Source organism: Neodiprion pinetum, chromosome 4 (assembly GCF_021155775.2).
Source record: "Neodiprion pinetum isolate iyNeoPine1 chromosome 4, iyNeoPine1.2, whole genome shotgun sequence".
In the NCBI taxonomy this organism is placed as follows: Eukaryota; Metazoa; Arthropoda; class Insecta; order Hymenoptera; family Diprionidae; genus Neodiprion; species Neodiprion pinetum.
Window position 1 is genome coordinate 21,508,028 of NC_060235.2, and position 13,326 is coordinate 21,521,353.

The window sequence follows — 13,326 nt, forward strand, 5'->3', positions numbered from 1 at the left end:
AAGCCGACTTCTAGTTGTGTTATTTGTGGATATAACATAAATTCCATTCAATTTTAATACTTAAACTATCATATCAGCAATTTAATTTGGAACTTTTACTTTTTTTCACTTAGTAATACGTTGAAGAATGGTTAAGCGAAGTCAAAAATTTGAATGGAATATCACTGGGAAATTTTCTTTTCTAACCGTATAAAGCATTTTCAGAGAAAACTTGCGTGCATCTTCATAAGGCAATAAATTAAAACCGCGCCTTGCAATTAACCGTTTTCCCATTTACAACCACCGGGTTTTAACCCCTTCCCTCTCAGCGGAACTCTTTACAGGTCGCCTTAATGCCGACAGAGCCGTGCGCCTCAGCGGCTCCCTTCATGACCATTAATAACACTCTCCCACCCTTGCTGCGTACCTGCCTAGAAGAAGTGATAAAAACTTCATTACGTCGAATTAGGAGCGATGCAATCAAGTTGATTTCAACTGGATTAATGCTGTTTTGCTTTCGTAATTCTTTCCTAATCCACCATCTCCACCACCCACCCCTCATCCGTCTTAAGTTCCTCGTCCTTCTCTCTTCTTCGTCCCTCGAAATTCTCTTTACATTTTTGCAACGTTTCTACAAGCGTGCATTATTTTTTTTATTCCATGGCTGTATTTCTTTTTCATAACCTCTGTAATACACGAATGAAGTTACGAGAAAAGAAAGGCGAACTTACAATTAATTCTTCCTGTTGAATAAGGCATAGACACTATGAAATAAAGAGAAAAGAAAGTAACAAATCGAAAAAAGAAACTGGGAAAAAAACTGAGATGGAAAAGGGTCGGCTACGGACACTGACTAATACATTTTCTCCGAGAAAGGTTCGGTGTGCAATAAAAATCAAAAGAAGAAAAAAATCAGGAAACGTAGGGCGGAAGTAAAGAAGCAGAAAGATTATTGGAATCAGAAATCACATCATGAATTCGCGAAGAAAATATAATACGAAGGGTCGTATGAAAGTAAAAAAAAAAAAAAATATGGTGATGAATCTTTGATGGATGAAACGAAGCATCAAACGAAATCGTACCAAATTTCATTTTTATAATGGATATACCTGTATATTCGTCCGGCTAACTTCATGATCCCGGCTCGAGCTTGTCTTCGACTTTCGTATAATCAAGCCATTAAAAAATTAAAAGTGATAAGCGAATCTTTTGCCAAAATTTCAACTCGAGCGAGTCTCAATTAGGTTAACAGTGCAGCCTCTGATACAGTTTCTTACCGCGGTCTCGCAATCTCTCAGCGAAATTCTAAGACTTCGTGTACAGCCAACTTCGAAGAGATGAAGTTGACGGAGTTGTTTCAAAGTTCTTGAGGTCTGTTTGTTCGGTTTTCATTCCGCGTGCTAACGCTACAAGTGTATGTATATCTATACCTGTAATGCATAAACTTTGCAAAATCAATTACCGAATCAAAGCCGCATAAGTGATGCTGATATAATGTCGTAGGGTATAAATAGTCTTGGAAAGCGTGGCGTGTACGGTAAGAAAATCTCGTGTTACACTTTTGATACGCAAAGATTTAAAAATAAAAACTGCGAATTTCTTTCAACCCACACGCGAGCAAAACCGTTTTGTTTGTAACAATTTTTAATTAACAGCTTATCTTGAGATAACGGAAGACAAAAGTCAAGTTCTCGTAACGTTTCAACCACATCCGACCACATCTGTTTCTTACATAAGTACGTAACTACGTTTCACGATCGAGGGAAATTTCAATTCTTTTTTTCTCCTCTGATCCATTCTTGGTTCTTGCTTCCTTTTCCGTTCTTTGTCGTGAATGATAAACCCCCTCCGAAGAGAAACAACGAGAAGAATTGACATTGGAATGAACCGTGCGAGTTTCGAATGTTACATAAATAGAAAAAAGCTTCTTTAAACGGGGAATTTTGCAAAGGAAAAAAAAAAAAAAAAACATTCATGGCAAAGAAATGACTGATCGTCAGCTAACGCTATGAACGCGAAGAAAATACGAAGCTAAAATTATACACTTGCGGAGTATCTGTAACGTAATTCCAAATTCCAAACACGTTTCAAAGTTATTTCGAATCAAATATTATACTCCATGTCATACTGACACGTTATATTATTATACAATTCAACGAATAACGTGGCTGAAATGTTTCTAAAATGTATCAGGGAAAAAATTCAGATCATAGCATTAGTTTTTTTTTTTTTTTTCCGAAAATCATATCTGCTCAGATGATAAATCACGATGGCAAAAGAATATCAAACTGTACCGATGACGCAATAATATCCATATAAACACGAATGCAGGCGATTTATTCGCGATTTTGAAAAAAGAACGAGACGAAAAAATGGAAAAGAAACGTTATGATAATAAAATAACAAATTTATTAAACTCATTTTATAAGCAAAGAGAAGAGATGCCTACTAAGTGCGGAGATATTTTATAATATTGCGTACGGTGTAACGCTCTGTGCTTTTTATACGTGCAGTTTATCATCCTCGCATCGTCAGATCGCGGCTATTAATCGAGCTTTGAAATTCACCAGATACGTGTAACAAGTATATATGAAATCGCGCGATTATTAAACCGTAGCAACTAATAACCGCGCTTGAAATTCGGTGGTGAAAATTCGAGGGGGAAAATTTTTTCCGCTCAATTTTAGCAGCGTAAATTCGTGTCGTTAAAATTTCATAAATTTTGCGGAAAGCTTGCACGCTTCGCGCAAATAAAAAAAAAACAACCTCTTCTATCAATCAACCATATAAATTCGACCATTTTTCAAAAAAGAATCTTTCACAACGAACTAACGCAACGAACCGACTGAGTCATTTTATATAACGAGTGATTGTTGAAAAAATTCCGCGGAAACTTGTAGGTATAATAAGCCTCCTTAATTATTCTATCACGATCGAGAAAATTATTGAAAAACCATCTTTCAGGGTTGTCAATATTTCCCCGCCCAAGACTCGACGAAATTACACAATGCCGTGAAACTTTCTTCGAACTTCCGACGATTTCCATTCCTGCAGCTGAAAAATGGGAAGCATCAAAAGTTTTCTTCAGCCAATTTATATAATTCTGACCCTTTTTGAAAAATAAAAAGAAAAAAATGAAAAAGAATCTCACCGGAATTCTAATCGCCTCTGTAAAATCAATTTACTTTATTTCCACACAAAAATCGTTCCTAGGTAAATTGTTTTTTTTTTTTTTTTATCTATATCCATTTTCATACAATTTCCGCTTTCTTTGGCTAATTTCATCGCAATTATTCAATATCGATCGGATTCGTAAACGTTTCATGCCAATAATAACTGATCTTCTAATTTCTGTTTGACAAATTATTATTAACTGCATGCCCGAAATTGTTTCTGGCCGATACGTGAGCTCCGAGCTGACCGCAAGCTCGTTACTCACAAATTACTCCATTATCGGTGCGTAATCATAACATTTCATAAATAAAAATGATACCTCATATCATATCGTATATACACACGCTAATCATAATTTGCTGATCACTTAGCGCGGTTTCTCGTAGCCAGTAATAATGCGAGGTATAATAATCGGTATAAATTTCCATGAGCACCGAAAATGTGACAACGATTAAATGCTGCAAATTAAAGGCACTTTTTTATATTGTACTTTCTCTTCTCCAGTGATCCAATCAACGGTTGAAATTGAAATTATCAAATGAACTTAATTATTTATAATAAAAGAATGAAAAGAATAAAATCGAAAATCAAACAAAGACGCGATATACCGAATATAATGAAGGAAAATGAAGAGAAATTTTGAGAATTTTCACTGTCCGTCACGCAATGTTTTTCGCTTCGTTGTACATTGTGCGAACAATGAGAGGGTCGGTATAATTTATTCAACCGTGAACCTTTTGAACCCAGAGCAAAAAAGAACAAGAAAAATTAATAAACAAGACAAAAAAACTCATCCAATTGCGAGTAAGGCGAGCTTTCATCTGTCAGAAGCGTAAGATATGTAGATTATATGTACAATCGTTATGGCGTTAACAAGTCAAATTCGTCCATTAAATGTAAATGTATAGTACAAAGTGATAATTTTGAACTCGATTCAAATGTAGATGTATATTTTTTATTCAGGATAAACAAAATTTATTCAAAGTGCTTCTCTCTCCTCTGTTGGTAGATTGAAAGAATTCAAAGTATTGCTGCAAATCACGTTTACGTCTGATTCTACGTCATTTTCATTATTATTATAGTTTTTTCGATAAGGGACCAAGGTTGCGAAAGTACAATAATTCAAATAGTAATGCGTTATCTATTACCAAAATAATAAATAATGACCCAAGCCTAAGATTTTTAATAACTCGTGAAATAAATTTGAATTACATTAATTATTACCTAAGCAACGAGTATTTTTTTCATCGAAGTTTTCAAAGTGTTTATCCAGATATTCAATCACTCAAATTCCACACTCTATGGTAAAGGACCTGTAGAAGCCTTGATGATATAGAGGATATAGAGGACTCGTAAGGTTCTGAGGCTACAAGGGACCTGTAGGTGTTTTAAAGATGTCCTACTTTGAAGCTAAAGGTGGATGAAACGGAAATATCGGTCAAGTTTGGGTCTGGAATAGATTCTCTTTACAATACAAAGTTAGTTCTTCACAGGTCCTACCAAACTAAGGACTTGCAGGCGTACACGAGGGTCTGAATGTCGACTCGGGGATTACATAATCCGGGTTTAAACATCGCGTGAGCTTGGAATTTTTCCCATTTCCCGTGCCGCTTTTTCTCCGCGGCTCGATTCTTCGACATGTTAATTTTCATCTGCACGTCAACTTTGTGTTTTTCTTCTTCTTCAACTTCTCCTCCTATTCTTTCTTTATCTTATTTCTCCCACCGCTAATTATTGCGCAACGTCGTTATAGAGCGATGTCCGTCAGACGGAAATAAAATCTAAGACGCCGACTTCCTTGGTATGTTCTCTGTCTACGTATTTTAGCACGTCATAGCTACCCGGATAATCTATGTATAAATATTAATCTCCGAAACGTCCGTTTTCTTTGAATTCATCATGGAATAAATAGGCCTTCATCCAGAATGATCGCGGTTTCCCCAGGTTCCGTTTTTCACGGAATTCCACCAACAATATATACATGTATATATAATATATATACTGGCAAATGAAACACACCGAATCTTTGGTAAGCATCAATTTCGAAAAAGGTAGAAAATCATTCATGAAATTCGATTCTAACGAGGTGAGAAAGAAAAAAATGAAATAACAAAATTAACTTATCATTTATCATTTTTCATGTATAAATAAATATCTTACCATATATTAAAATTTTGTCTTCATTCGTTTAAAACAGAGTAAATAAAAAAAAAACAACCCAAGCAATAACGAGGCATACCTACGTATTACCTATACGAATATCATTATATACAAAAAAAAAAAAAAAATGTCATGTGTAGTATAATTTATTTTGATCGGAAGATGGGTAAAATTTGAACGTTACGCTGAAACAAACTCATACACGTCAATGTTGAAACGGAGATTTATACAGAGTGTCTCATTTCGATCAATCCAGTCGAATGTCTCGAAAACCAAAAGCGTGAGTAAAAAATGTTTCAGACAAAAGCTGTAAGATTCGGAAGGGAAAAGAAGATGAAAATGTCAGATTTACCGTGAGTGGACCCGCCGAGGTCAGATGAAGGTCAATTTGGCTTTATTGAAAAAAAATAGTACATCTTTATTTCATCGGCATCTGAAGGGGCATCAAATTTTGCATCAGCAAGTACTTTTATTTTCAATTTTCTGGATTATTTGATCATTTCAATTTATGATTTTAATTTTTGAGCTTCAATTTTATTAATTTGAAATTTTTTCACTTCAATTATATTTAAAAGAATGTTTGTTTATTTTTTTGGAGACTTTGAAAATGAAAAATTATTTGTAAACCATATTTACGGTAGCAAATTGCTTGCAGTCACATAAATCACTTCAATAAATGTTCGAAACCATTTCCGCGCATTTCAATGCACCGTTGAGCTCTCCTTTGAAATTGTTCGACTACGGATTGTAGCACGGCTCTCGAAATAGCGGGACGCCCCGCTTGACAATGCGATAGTTTGCTACCCTGAATACGGTTCACGAACAACCTTTTATTTTCAAAGTTTCTGATAAGACAGGCAAACATTCTTTTAAAAATACTTGAAATGAGGAAATTTTTAATTAACAAAAATATAAACTGAAAAATTTGAAACATGTATTAAAAAAAATGATACAATCGAGGAAATTAAAGATAAAACTTGAAAAAAGTTGTAAATAATTGGAAAGAAAAGGTAAGTGGAAGCGTTCGCGTCGCTGCTCCTGTCAGATGCACGCCTCTGCGAATCCTGCTGAACATGCAAAACTCATCAACCAAGTACGACAAAAACCTTCCGCGGCAACTTGACCGGCTCGTATCTCACCACCGGTCGAGTTTAGGTGGTAAAGATGAATTTTCTGATGCGGAATGTAACGTCCTTTCAGATGCCGATGAAAAAATATACTGTTTCATTTGGGTGCCACTAAATTGCCTCCCACGGACTAGCCACCGTGATACCTCGCTAACATCCTACCGAGAATCTCTTTGCCGGAAGCTCCTCCGACGCATACTTTTCGAATTAAAAGCGACAGTGACAGGCCAATCCGAGTGCAGCATTTCATCTGAATTTGCCGCCATGGAAATTGCCGTTTCGTTCGCCTAGGTAAATTATTATTAATCATTTACGAATTACACATCGGCACTTCTCCCCCACTCTGCAGACCTCGGTATTGTTGTTTGTATCCCCGGCTTGACGACGCTACGAAACATACGTCGACGAATTAAAATAAAAACAAAGCTCTAAATAAATCGGGAAACGTGAGATTCGATGTCACAAAATAGTCCGAATTGTCGCTCCGTGATAGGGATCTTGGATTATTTCTACGCCGCGAGAAGTTCGGTACGTAATTAATCATTCAATCAAGCTGGCTCGAAGTCATCGGAACAACGCTTCCTGTTCACGTTTAGGGTAATTGCGACGGAAATTTTTCAGTAGTTTTAAATAATTCATCAAAGTCCGATTTTTGAGTAACGCGGATCTGGAGTATCAACTTGTGTTGAAATTGTTGCGATGGACAGTTTTTCCGGTTTAACCGTTTAAAATATTGAACCTGGTTAATCAGCTCTCGGTTTAACCGGTTAAGTGAATAGCCGTTTAATTTGGTTAACGAAACGGCAATTTCCATGGCGGCAAATCCAGATGAAATGCTGCACTCGGATTGGCCTGTCACTGTCGCTTTTAATTCAAAAAGTATGCGTCGGACGAGCTTCCGGCAAAGAAATTCTCGGTGGGATTTTAACGAGGTATAGGCAATTTGGCGACACCCCCACACATATTGAAGCAGGGATCAAATCAATTATTTAGAAAGCTGAAGCGATAAAGATACGCTATCGCAAATCTGACATTCGGATCCCCACGCTTATACATGACATACGAATGACGCACACATATACGTATATGTACCATATATACATACATATGTATCCGTTACACATATACATATATAGCCCTAATCGTCTGTGACGCCATAGCTGCTTGTCGCTAATTATATATAACGCACCTTTGCGTAATCGAATAATTGGGCTAAGCTGTGTTGTATATTTTATAGATATATGATAAATATGCGTCGGGGGTTGAAATGTCGAACCTTTGTAAGATTACATTCGACAATAACGGTTATATGTCAATATGAGGGAAAAAAAAGAAGATGAATCATGAGGGGAATACGGGAAAATAAAGTTGAATTAACAAAAAACAATGCACTAATGAAACAGGATATAAAAATAGCACGTAGTGAATTCCTGAGTAAGCGAGGAAAAAAAAAGAAGAAATTTATCAATTTTCATCTCAATTATACGTATAATAGCATTACGTATTCGTATAACGTGATTGATTAAATTAACTGAACATCGTTGAATTTTAATAATTTATTTAAATGACAACCTTCAGCAAAGAAAGAAATAGTAAAATAAAAAAGAGGAAAAAAAATTTAACGTAAACATTTCGAAGGAACAAAAAAAAAACATTAATAAAGAACTAGTCTTTAAATATTTGGAAAAACTGCGCGCATTATTGCACCGACTATCAATGAAATTCCGCATGATCAGCAGCAATCCGATTTGAGTTTGATTTTTTATTTTTATTTATTTTTTTTTTTTGCTCTCCGTCGTTTCAACTGTGGTATAAATTTTTATACGGTAGTTTGTATTACGCATATATACAACGTGTGGTTAAAAAAACAAATTCAATTTTGATCAAGTCACGTGTGATTGTAACCCGAGAGTTTCCTGTCATCGCTGCTTTTGGTTCTTCGTTGTTACTATTATCATTGTTATTATTATTATTATTATTGTCACATTTTCACCGATTGAAAACGATTCTCATGCATATTTGATCATGCAAGTGGATTAATTAATTTTAAACGGTCGTGTATCACATAACGAATTTAAGCTCCAACTGCAATTACCGTGTAATTTAGGAAATACAAAAGGCATTTCAATATACGATAATATTTCAAATTGACGATAAATAATGTTTCTAAAAATATGAGCATTTTTAAATAACACCTGCTACCTTCTGTCTATACGCCAAGCAGCAAAGAAGTTCTTTACTTCACTCGCCACCTAATCAACGGACATCTTATAGAATTACTCTTTTAAGCGTGGCAGTAATTCACTTTCAGATGTTACGTAAGTTAAGAAAACAACTTGAAAAAAACTTAGTACATCCCTAACTTGTAAGGCTGTCGAAAGAGGAGAAGTTCCTTACTGCCAGATTGCACTACACTTGTGTAATATACACTGTACCTAGTACATATAATATTATTTGCTGAATTATTTTGCACGAAGAAAAATTTGGTAGGGGAATAAAGAGAAAAGCTGAACGGCTGGAAACAGATGTGAAATTCTTTGAAAATAGTTAATCATTCCTGATAATTGCAAGTATTTTTGTGCAAATTTGAAAGGAAAAGAGAATAAATATATTTATTATAATATAATATATAATATATAAATATATAAATATATTATACGTGCGGTAAAAGAAAACTAATGAAACCTGAAAACGTGACGAAAAATATTCTTTTAGACCTAAGAATTCAAATTTTCGAGTTACAACGAAAAGAAAGAAAAAAAAAAACCTTCAATTTCAGGTAACTTGGATACGAAGCAATATTTTTCGACAAAAAGTGAAAAAGCAAATAGAAATTATAATTTAAATACTTCTTTTTTATTTTACCAGGGTGAAAAATAATTGTTATCTTTCGATTATAATTTTTGTAAAAATTGTCACACACGAAGTGTGTTTTCAAAGACGACAAAATGAAACAAACAAAATGGACGATTGTTGATTGCTGTTTAATCTCGTTCTTTTTTCAACAATAATTGACGGTAATTTTCGGGGTTAAGAATGAATGAAAAAAAAAAAAGTCTCGCGTAACCCAAAAAAATCGAATACACAGTAAGTTCCTTTCGTAGAAAATTAAATCTGCTAAGACAGTTCCTCGATACTTTTGACCCTACTCAGATTTCGGAGAGGGGAAAAAAAAAAAAATCGAACGATTCTATAAATCAAAACGAAATCAAAGAAACGGAGTAAGTTAATCAATTGTTCAAACTGAATCGTATACTCAGGGTATACAAAAGTCTTGACACGTTACACGTATAGCGAAAGTATTCAATCTCCGAGTAAACACGTCGCGTGGTAAATTACAGCAAACAAGCGTGTGTACATGTATGGAAACAATACATAATGAATAGTAAACGAATGGCTCAACAGGTATAAAACGTAACTCACTTATCACCGAATATCGGTTTGCAAATGGATGATCCGTCGGCTGTTCGTCGATAATCCGGGCTCCAGGGAAGATAGGAAAATCCGTGAACACCGTGCGTGGAAATTTTGCGTTGGCAATTTTCAACGCAACCTTCACATCGAGGGCCAATTACCATGTGTAAACTTGAAGGAGCGGTCGTTGATCGTTTCGTTCAATTTTGTCAACATGGGCGACACCACTTTCATCATCATTACGATCACTATAACCATCGGCGTTATTATTATCGATTGTCATCAATCTCCTTACTGTACACTGTATCAGCGATTGAGATAATTGATTATTAAAATTGTTCCGCATCTGTATTACCTGCGTGGTATCATCGTTTAAATAACAATATCGATCTAAACAACATTTATTGGAAATGAAAGCAAACGGTTAGGAACAATGAAAAAAAAAAATAAATAAATAAATAAATAAAAGGCAAACAAAATTAATTCCGATTCAAATGACAACAAGAAAAAAATTCAATTAGTTTTGGACAATAGAAATAAAATTTTTTACATATCATAGCTGGCAAATTTTTTTCTTTTTCTTTTTTTGTTTCGACATCACGTACATCCGATACTTCACCTGATTTTTGTTTCTATTACTATCATCTCTTCGACTTCACTTCTCTATTAAACAAAGAATGAAAAAAAATCGCGAACGTCATATTTTATAAATATTGCAGGATGTTTTTTTTTCTTTTTTTTTTTTTTGTAGCACTGGTCAACTATTATTATTGTTATTCAATCATTTTCACTATGATTGATCACAGGCTGCAGTTTATACGTTTCTTGGACGCGCACCATACACATGTTTCTTTTTCGTTGACCAATCCTCCTTAAATATTATCCGAATCGAATTTTATCCCGATCGCGAAAGATATGACTTTACAAGTATTTGTCTTCGCCAGTTATTCAAATTAAACAAAATAATGAGAAAGATAAAAAACTGTTTCGGGTCATTCATTGTTCGAAAATTATTGCTATTATTGTTTTTATCACTGTTTTTCTATCGGTAAAAGCGATTCATACTGTGTATAACGAAAAAAAAACCCTGAATGAAAATCAAAGAACACTTGACGAGTATTGAGAAAAGTGCAATTTGAGCTGAGAATTTTCCACCACCAATAATAGAATAAATGAATGAAAATGGATCGATTGAAAGAAGGAGGACTGAAAAATCCTAACAGAGCAGAAGCGGATGTAACAACAAAAGTTTGAAATTTTAAAAATAAGTATACGTAAAACAGAAATTTGATTGAAGATAATCGACAAAAATTTTCCCTCGAAATAGCAAGTAAATTTGAACAAAAAAAAAAAAAATAAATAAATAAATAAATATTCAAGTAAACAAAAATTGCTACAACAGTGTGACAATATATTGCATAACAAGTGTCGCGTCTTATTTGAAGGATGAAATAAGTACGTTTTTCCGGACGAAAATGATGATTGATAAAGAGAAAAATATTGCCATAAAGATGTTTGCATATCGCATAAAATTATATCGTGCCACATGCCGATGAATTCATCGTACAAAGTGAATATCGCAAATCTCTGCCAAAAATAACAATAACAACAGCAATTATCGTATATTCGTACGAGACAATTGTTTATACCAATGAACGACGAATACTTGGAATTGGCTTTTCGAATTTCGACTTCGATTTTGATTTCTACGGCGAGGTTCACCTGGGCAGAGTCGAAGCTAGACTGACAAGGAGCGCAGAGAGCCGGATTTCATCGAGTCTGAACGTTCAACGCGGGACTGAACGGCGACCAAACTCGAGAGGGAAATTCACGTTTCACCGCACAGCCGCACAAGAGGAAAAGAATTTGATCACGCGCGTCGAAAATATAAACAAAGCGCGCCCTTCTCGCTACCTTGTAATACGGTGTAAATAAAATCATTAGTTTCCGCGATAACTGAAATAACAGTTCCGACATTGCACCGATATAAATCTGCATTTTCTGCATTCAGCTACATAGAGATAAATATACTCTGAAAATCGTGCGAATGTTTTTTTTTCACAATTTTCTCTCGAAACGATTTAATTTTGCGTCTAATTTTGCAATTCGGACTAGCTGTGTAAGGAGTTCATTTTTTGCGATCATTATTATTATTATCGGTGAGAAGTTTGCAGGGATCGTGGAACTATGAATATTAATGACTGGACATTTTTTGCGACGAAAAAATTTGATAATACTTTTGTCCCGTTATTTTTCAGAAAAAGAATATTTGCCGGGAAAGTAGTTAATGAAAATATACTTTAGAGTTATCTAGCGAAGAATGTGAATAATTTTTAACAATGATGATGATAATAATAATGAGAAAAACTGATTGTAAGTCGTTTGAAATACGGCAATAAAACGGAAGATGGAATGAATATAAATATACATAATGTGAAATACAGATAATATAAATAAATCAATCCTTCATATCATTTCACAAATTGTTTATCAATGTAGATGAAATTTTCGAATCTATTGATATTCCAATATAATAATGAATTGAAATAACAGCACGGAACAGCTTTAATAATTAATATAGTTGAATTTTCATCGTCATGCGAAAGAAAAACAAGAACAGGAGGAAAAAGAAGTGAGAGAAAAAATGTGAAAAAAAAATCAAGACATACTGATATATTCGGGTCCCTGTTTCTATTTAAAAATTTTGAGACTGACATTCCGCCTACGGTGGTTCATTATGGCACGTGTCTAGAGACTTGAGATACATATATGCAAGGTGCATCATTTTAATCGATCCAGTCGAATATCCCGAAAACCAAAAGTGTGAATAAAAAATGTTTCAGACAAAAGCTGTAAGATTCGGAAGGGAAAAGAAGATGAAAATGTCGGATTTGCCGTGAGTGGACCCGCCGAGGTCAGATGAAGGTCAATTTGGCTTTATTAAAAACAAAATAGTACATTTTTATTTCATCGGCATCTGAAGGGGCATCAAATTTTGCATCAACAAGTACTTTTATTTTTAATTTTCTGGATTATTTGATCATTTCAATTTATGATTTTAATTTTTGAGCTTCAATTTTATTAATTTGAAATTTTTTCACTTCAATTATATTTAAAAGAATGTTTGTTTATTTTTTTGGAGACTTTGAAAATGAAAAATTATTTGTAAACCATATTTACGGTAGCAAATTGCTTGCAGTCACATAAATCACTTCAATAAATGTTCGAAACCATTTCCGCGCATTTCAATGCACCGTTGAGCTCTCCTTTGAAATTGTTCGACTACGGATTGTAGCACGGCTCTCGAAATAGCGGGACGCCCCGCTTGACAATGCGATAGTTTGCTATTCTGAATACGGTTCACGAACAACCTTTTATTTTCAAAGTTTCTGATAAGACAGGCAAACATTCTTTTAAAAATACTTGAAATGAGGAAATTTTTAATTAACAAAAATATAAACTGAAAAATTTG

General features: G+C 34.4%; 1 protein-coding gene across 7 annotated transcripts in view; it reads right to left on the reverse strand.

Moving 5' to 3' along the window:
- The window catches only part of LOC124215832 (RYamide receptor), a 100,891-nt gene extending 89,264 nt beyond the window's left edge, over positions 1–11,627 (reverse strand). For 2 of the 7 annotated variants that reach the window (XM_069135107.1, XM_069135113.1), the window contains exons 1-3: positions 11,504–11,627; positions 10,474–10,918; positions 9,864–10,209 (exon numbers count right to left, since the gene is read on the reverse strand). The gene's annotated coding sequence lies outside the window, so the exon portion shown is untranslated. Of the gene's footprint in view, positions 1–9,863; positions 10,210–10,459; positions 10,919–11,503 lie in introns of all 7 variants that reach the window. The other 5 variants (XM_069135112.1, XM_069135111.1, XM_069135110.1 and 2 more) reach the window with 5 other exon arrangements.
- Between the last annotated feature and the right edge of the window lie 1,699 nt (positions 11,628–13,326).